This window comes from Pteropus alecto, unplaced genomic scaffold (genome assembly GCF_000325575.1).
Source record: "Pteropus alecto unplaced genomic scaffold, ASM32557v1 scaffold134, whole genome shotgun sequence".
NCBI classification, from domain to species: domain Eukaryota; kingdom Metazoa; phylum Chordata; class Mammalia; order Chiroptera; family Pteropodidae; genus Pteropus; species Pteropus alecto.
The window spans coordinates 3390553-3396963 of record NW_006436283.1 but is presented as its reverse complement, the minus strand read 5'-3'; the positions used below and the strand labels follow the sequence as shown (position 1 = coordinate 3396963).

At 55.1% G+C, this 6411-nt stretch overlaps 1 pseudogene; it reads right to left on the bottom strand.

The window, feature by feature from the left end:
* Window positions 1–550: 550 nt before the first annotated feature.
* On the bottom strand, window positions 551–670 carry LOC112480091 (annotated as a pseudogene).
* Window positions 671–6411: the final 5741 nt, after the last annotated feature.

Here is a 6411-nt window from a genome sequence, read left to right as displayed (position 1 = left end):
GCCGTCATCTGCCAGCGGAGGGCGGGGTTTCCTTCCCAGGGACGCGGGGACGCAGGGTGGGGTGGGGGGGCTGACGCGATGTAGGGTTTTCATTTCTTAATTTCTTTGGTGGTAAAATACACATGCCATGAAAATCACCGTTTTCACCATTTTTAGGCGTGCGGCTCCGCGGCGTGAAGCCCATTCCCATTGCCGTGGAACAGTCCCCACCACCGGCTAACCTCCCCCTCCCCCAGCCCCTGCTCTCTGCTCCTATGCATTTGACTCCCCTGGGGACGTCGTATCAGTGTTTTCATATTTGTCCTTTTGTGTCTGGCTGATTTCCCGTAGCATGATGTCCTCAGGGCCCACCCACGTCATAGCTGGGGGTCGAGATTCCCTCCTTTTCAAGGCCGAATGATATTCCCTCCTCTGGATGGACCCCAGTGTTTATCCGCGTTTGTACGTGGATAGACGTTTGGGTGGCATCGTGAATAATGCTGGGATGAACACGGGCGGCGACACGGCCGTGTGTGTGTTTATTTTATTTTATTTTATTTTATTTTTTTTACGCCTACAGCAACCTGGTCTTCCTAAGTGGTCTCCCATCCAAGCACTAACCAGGCCCGACCCTGCTTAGCTTCCGCGATCAGACGGGATCCGGCTTGTTCAGGGTGGCGCGGCTGTAGACTCGTGTGTGCGTTTAGATAGAGCTCTCTGGGGAAGGCGCGTCGGAGGTAGAATAATTGGTCGGGAGGCCAGTGAGCAGCAGAGGGAGCGGGTGTGGAGGGGTCATTTTCTGCTTCCCCTGGGGCTGGAACCATCAGGCTGTACCCCGGGTCCAGTGGCACTAACACCATGCAGGCTGGATTCTTGTATATTTTGTTCACTGAGTGCCTTCAGCCTATAGAACAGCACGTGGCACATAGTAGGCCCTCAGTAAACCAACAGGGCACTGACGGGGACAAGAAAATGTTCCTGTGAACCATCTTCCTCCCTCTCTCTCTCTCTCTCCGACAGGCACGTGATTTCTGAGTGCCGTCTCTCCTGCCACATTTTCTTCCAAAACACTTTGAACACCTACTACGTGCCAAGCACTGTCGCCAAGACAGGCAAGTGTCCGGTGGAACGGCCGTGTCAGCTGGCGGAGACAGAAAGGAAATACACAGTCCCAAAGACATGTGACAGAGTCTCCCTCCCTCCCTCCCCCCCACCCATTCTGTACTTGCTCATCTCTCAACTCCATTAAAACAGTCTGTATCAACTTGGAAACCGGGGTGAACTTGGGTGGGGAGGATCGTGTCTCCAGACCTCCATTCGCAGAAGGCGGGGTTGCTCCTGGTCCACCGGCTCAAGCGTCAGTGCCTGGACCAGCCCTGCGTGAGCCCCATCCTTGGGTTTCGGGAGCGTGCGTGGGTGCCGTGGGTGCCATGGGCGCCGAGGCCCCGGCTGACAGAGATGACATTTGATCAACGGGGAGCCAGCGCCTCTCCCCTTCCCGGCCCTCTCTTAGATATCCGGTGTTCTTTATGGCTTTGCTCAGGTGGATTATTCATCGCCATAAATTTTCTTATCTCCAGTGCTTTTCCAATTATGGATAACAACAGAAAAGCAGTCCTTGGTCTCTAAAAGGTCATCAAGATAGAGAGCCCGTTTGGGAAGGGGGTGACTTATGTAGTTGGCTTGTATAAATCTGGAGAAGTTTTATGCACAAGTCGGACAAGAAATGTGAGATTCATAAAATATATGAAGATTTATGGTGTCTCGGCTGATGAAAATGGCCTCTCCCTTTGCTGTGTGTATGGAGATTGTTTGTTCTTTCCAAGTGCATTACGCAGGGCTCGTGGCCCACGCGGCCTCCCTAGCCCTGGGGGGCGGCCGGGGCGCCCTTGGGCCGCGGCCTCCTCCCTTCTCCTCCCCACACCCTCATCTCACTCCATCCGTAGGAAGAATAATTTAATGGTTGAAAACTCAGGCTGCAGAATTCAAACCTCAGCTCCACGACTCGCAATCTCTGGGACGTCGGGGAAATGATCGAAACTGTGCCCGGCGGCGTCATCCACGCAGCAGGCCTAACGGTGGCATCCGTGGGCCTTAAACGGGATGACGAAGAGCGTGGAGCCGTCCCTGGCACATGGCACGTGGCGGTGCCTACTTCCTGCGAGGACCGTCCTCCGAAGGCCGCTTATTTTCAGGCCGCCCACCTCCACGGTGGCAGTCACGCTGTCGTGTCCCTGTGCCACCTCCCGTGTCCCAAGCTCGCTCGCGTGTTGGTCTCGTTCTTGTTTGCTGAATTCTAATCAGAACACACAGGGGAAGCGCCTCATGGTGCCCAGCACGTTGTAGGCACCTTACAAATCACCGTCGCCCTCCAAGCATCTGGGCACACAGCATCCCTGTTGTACTGGGCACAGCGCTGGGCAGGCAGGAGGCCCTCCGGGATGGAGCCGAGGGGTGAGACGGGGCCCCCTCTCTTCTTGCTCGTGTCCCCTCCTCGGTACACGGTCCTCAGCCCGCATCGAGGCAGCAGCACAATTGAGCTCGGGAGGAAGGTCTCTGTCACGTGGGCGGGGCCCGTGGCAAGGAAGTAGGAGAAGCATGCTTTCAGGAGGGGGTGGCGGGAAGAGGCTGGATTTCAGCAAGAGTGAGGAGGTGACTGTGCCTTGCGTCGCCCCCTCGTTTTAACAGACAGCTCGGGGTCAGGGGCAGCTGGATGGCCCACCCACTCAACTCACAGCATGTCCACCCTGTCCGACGCCCCAGCCTTCTCTCAGACGGCACAGGCCCCGGCGCCTCCATCTGACACGGGGCCGGAGTCAAATCTCGTCTTCATGACAGACAGGACACTGGGGACAGACTGACCCCACCAGAGCTCTTCTCCAGGACGAAGGCTGTGTCGGCTGGCAGACTGACTGGGAGTCGGTGTGCAGAGGCATTTGTCATGCTGGAGAATGACGAAGAGGAAGCAGGTGTCTGACCTAGGGTGACAAAAACACAGTGTCAAAGGCCCATTGGGAGGGGCAGAGAGGCAGAGACACAGCCTCATTTTTCAGCACAATTTTCCTCCATTTAATGTTCCCATAGGTTATGGACAAGATCATCCGATGGCCCGTAGCGATGTTTTATGGCGTCAGGGTGCAAGGTTTTAGGAGAGAGAAAAATTCATTGTGAACTTTCTGTCCTACAAAACCCTCATCGTCTGTAGAATGCAAAGTCGATTTCGTTTTGCTTTTCTTGGAAGTGGTTCAGGGTGAGAAAGGCAGATAGGATTCACTAACTTCCTTTCATAGGCAAAGAAAAAGAAAAGAAGCCTCCCCTCTCGAACTCTCCTTTTGGTGTGGGAGACCCCAGATGCGCCTTCTCGCTCCCCTCCTTGGGAGATTTAAGAGGATTCTGGAACAGCAGAGAATCTGATGCTAAATATTTTTCGAAACCTTTGGGTCGTCCGCTCCAGTTCTTTTCCCTTGGCTCTGTGAGCAGGAAGGTCTGAGGAAAGAGGTGGAAAGTTCTCTCTCTCAAAGGGACCCTGTCCCAGACCACATACGTCCCAGGGCTCAGTTTATAGTTCTCGTGAGTGAAAATCCTTATTGAGAAACCACATTTCTTTGCAAAGAAGAATAGAAAAGAAGCCAAGGTCACATTTACATCCGGGCCAACGAGCACATGAAAAGATGCTCCACGTCATTAGTCATTGGGAAATGCAAGTCAAAACCACAGTGAGACGCCACTTCACACCCACTAGGATGGCTCGAATCGACACAGGTAATGACAAGTGTCGACCAGGACGCGGAGGACCTGGAACCCTTGCTCACGGCTGGCGGGAATGTAAAACGGTGTAGCCGCTTCGGGAAACGGTTTTGTGGTTTCTCCAAACGTCAAACAGACAATTACCATACGACCCAGCAATTCCCCTCCTAGAAATACGCCCCAAAGAATGAACGATGTGCATTCAAACAAACACATGTACAAGTGGGTTCGCAGCAGGACTACTGCAGTGGCCAGAAGGTGAGAACGACCCACACGTGTGTCGACAGACGAACGGATTAACGAAAGGTGCTACGTCCACACGATGGAAGAGTATGCAGCCTTCAAACAAACACATGTACAAGTGGGTTCGCAGCAGCACTGCAGTGGCCAGAAGGTGAGAACGACCCACATGTGTGTCGACAGACGAATGGATGAACGAAAGGTGCTATGTCCACACGATGGAATAGTATGCAGCTGTGAAAAAGGAACGAAGGTCTGCTACATGATAAAACGCGGCAAAAGCTCACAAACATTGTGCACAGTCAGAGGAACCGGCCACATGTTGAGTAATTCCTTTTTTGGGGAGATTCAGAACAGAGAGGTCTGTGGAGGCAGAAAGCAGATTGGTGGTTTCCGGTGGCTGAGGGAGGGTGATGGGGAGTAACGGGTACGGGGATTCCTTCTGGGGGTACAAAAATGCTCTGGAACAGGACAGAGGCAGCGGTTGCACAGCACTGTGAATGTGCTAAAAGCCACCGAATCGTCTGTTCACTCTAAAACGGTTAGCGTGGCCTGTACATTTCTTCTCCACTTGAAGTATATTTAAAAGTTTTTCAAATAAGGCTTTGAGGAGCAGGCTCTCTGGGAGACGGGCCCACCCAAGGGGTACTGCTCTGAATGGGTGGAGAGCGGCTATTGTTTTCGTCTGGAATTTCTCGCTTCCTGCAGCTCAGCAGTGAACGTTTGGGGAGGCCGTCAGGTGGTAGATAAACTGCCTCTTGGGAGAATCTTGGGGACCAGCCTGGACAGAGCCAAGAGCCCAGGGGGACACAAACTGGCAACGCCTCCAACCCTATTCACCCCCCCTCCCCTGTCAGGCACCCATGACCACCTGCCCAAACCACCAGGCCCTCCGCCTGGGCCAACCCAGCACGAGAACCAGCCCGGGCGAGGGTGCTGACAGCCAGCAGCGAGGACGACCCCAGGAAGCCAAGCCCCTGGGACCTGTGCATGGACCCCTGGGACTGCTGTGTCCCGCCTCTTCCACCTATGCCTGGGCTTTGTCTGGCTCCCTCCCCCGAAGCCGGCCCACGTCAGGTCCTCGTCAGGCCTCTGCTGGTCACAGGGCTGGGTGGGGAGCTTCTGCACATGGCGCTGAGCGGGCCCAGGCGGTGGCAGTTGACCAAAGTCCTGGCACCCGCAGGCCCTGATCCACCCCGTCCCTCTCCCCCCACCCCTGCCGTCACCCCCGTCTTGACAGCCTGTCCTCATCTGTTTCCTCGAGTGTTTCCTGGTGCTCTGGGGACCCCATTCATCCTCCACGACAGTCCTGCCTGGGGGGGGGGCGGGCACCGAGAGGCAGGTCCCCAACTCCCAGGCCTCAAAGAAAACCAACAGAAGGGAAGCGGCTCTCGAGGGTCGAAGGACCCTCTCTCCTTGCATTAACCAACGAAGAGCGACACCTCCAAATGGGCCACCCCCAAACTGGAGGCCGTAGGCGTGGATATGAAAAATCTTCCTTGATCTTTATCTGCCGCAGCCCTGGCCCACCCCCGGCTGCCCCCAGCCCTGGAGACTCAGCAATCCGAGCAGGAGAGGGTAATTAATTCAACAAGGCCCTGGTCCCGCCGGCCCTTTGATGAGGGAGCGAGGCGGGGAGGGGGGCGAGGAGCTGAGGAGGCTGCTGGCTGGCGTAATAATCCCGGCTCGGGGCAGGCCTGTTCCAGCCCTAATGAGACCCCCGGGCCCTGCCACTGCATCCATTGTCTATCTCATCCAGGAAAAGGGCGAGACCAACTTTAGTTCTGAATTTGGACCGACTTAAAGAAGTGGCAACACGTTTGAAGGGCACCCGATCAATCTGTCACCCTCGCTGCATGAAATTGTATTTGCTTTGCCGCTGCCTATCTCGCTGGGCGCAGCTGGGCTCTCGGTCATCGGCGATAACGTGCTTTATTACGCCGTCCTGTTTATGAACTGCGCCTGGAAAGAGACGATAGAAATATGCAGCAATATGCAAAGGCTGGGGGAGGGAGGAGAAGGGGGAGCCAACGCGAGTTGCCAGGGCAACGATGGGGCTATTTCGGGCATCGGATTTTGTGGATGATGAAAATCATTCTCCTGCGATGGTCGGACTCGCCCTCCCCGCCCCCGACTCCGGTGGCGATAAATGCAGAACTGAGTATTTAGGAAGAGAAGGCTTCATTTCTTAATTACGGATTCTATTTCACCTTCCGCCTCCTTTAAAAATGGACGAAAAATCTGAGGGTGTCGCTCAGCATTGCTGGGTGGAAGGCGAGCTTTGTTCTGGTAGAGAGAGAGAGATGTGTGAATAATTCACGAATCTTCACGGTTCCCGCCGCCTCCCCTGCCGCTTTCTACCTACACGGGCTTAACTCTGATCGACTTCCCGAGCGAAGTCCCCAAGCTCTGGACCTCGGCAAACTCTCAAAACCTGCAGGTGTG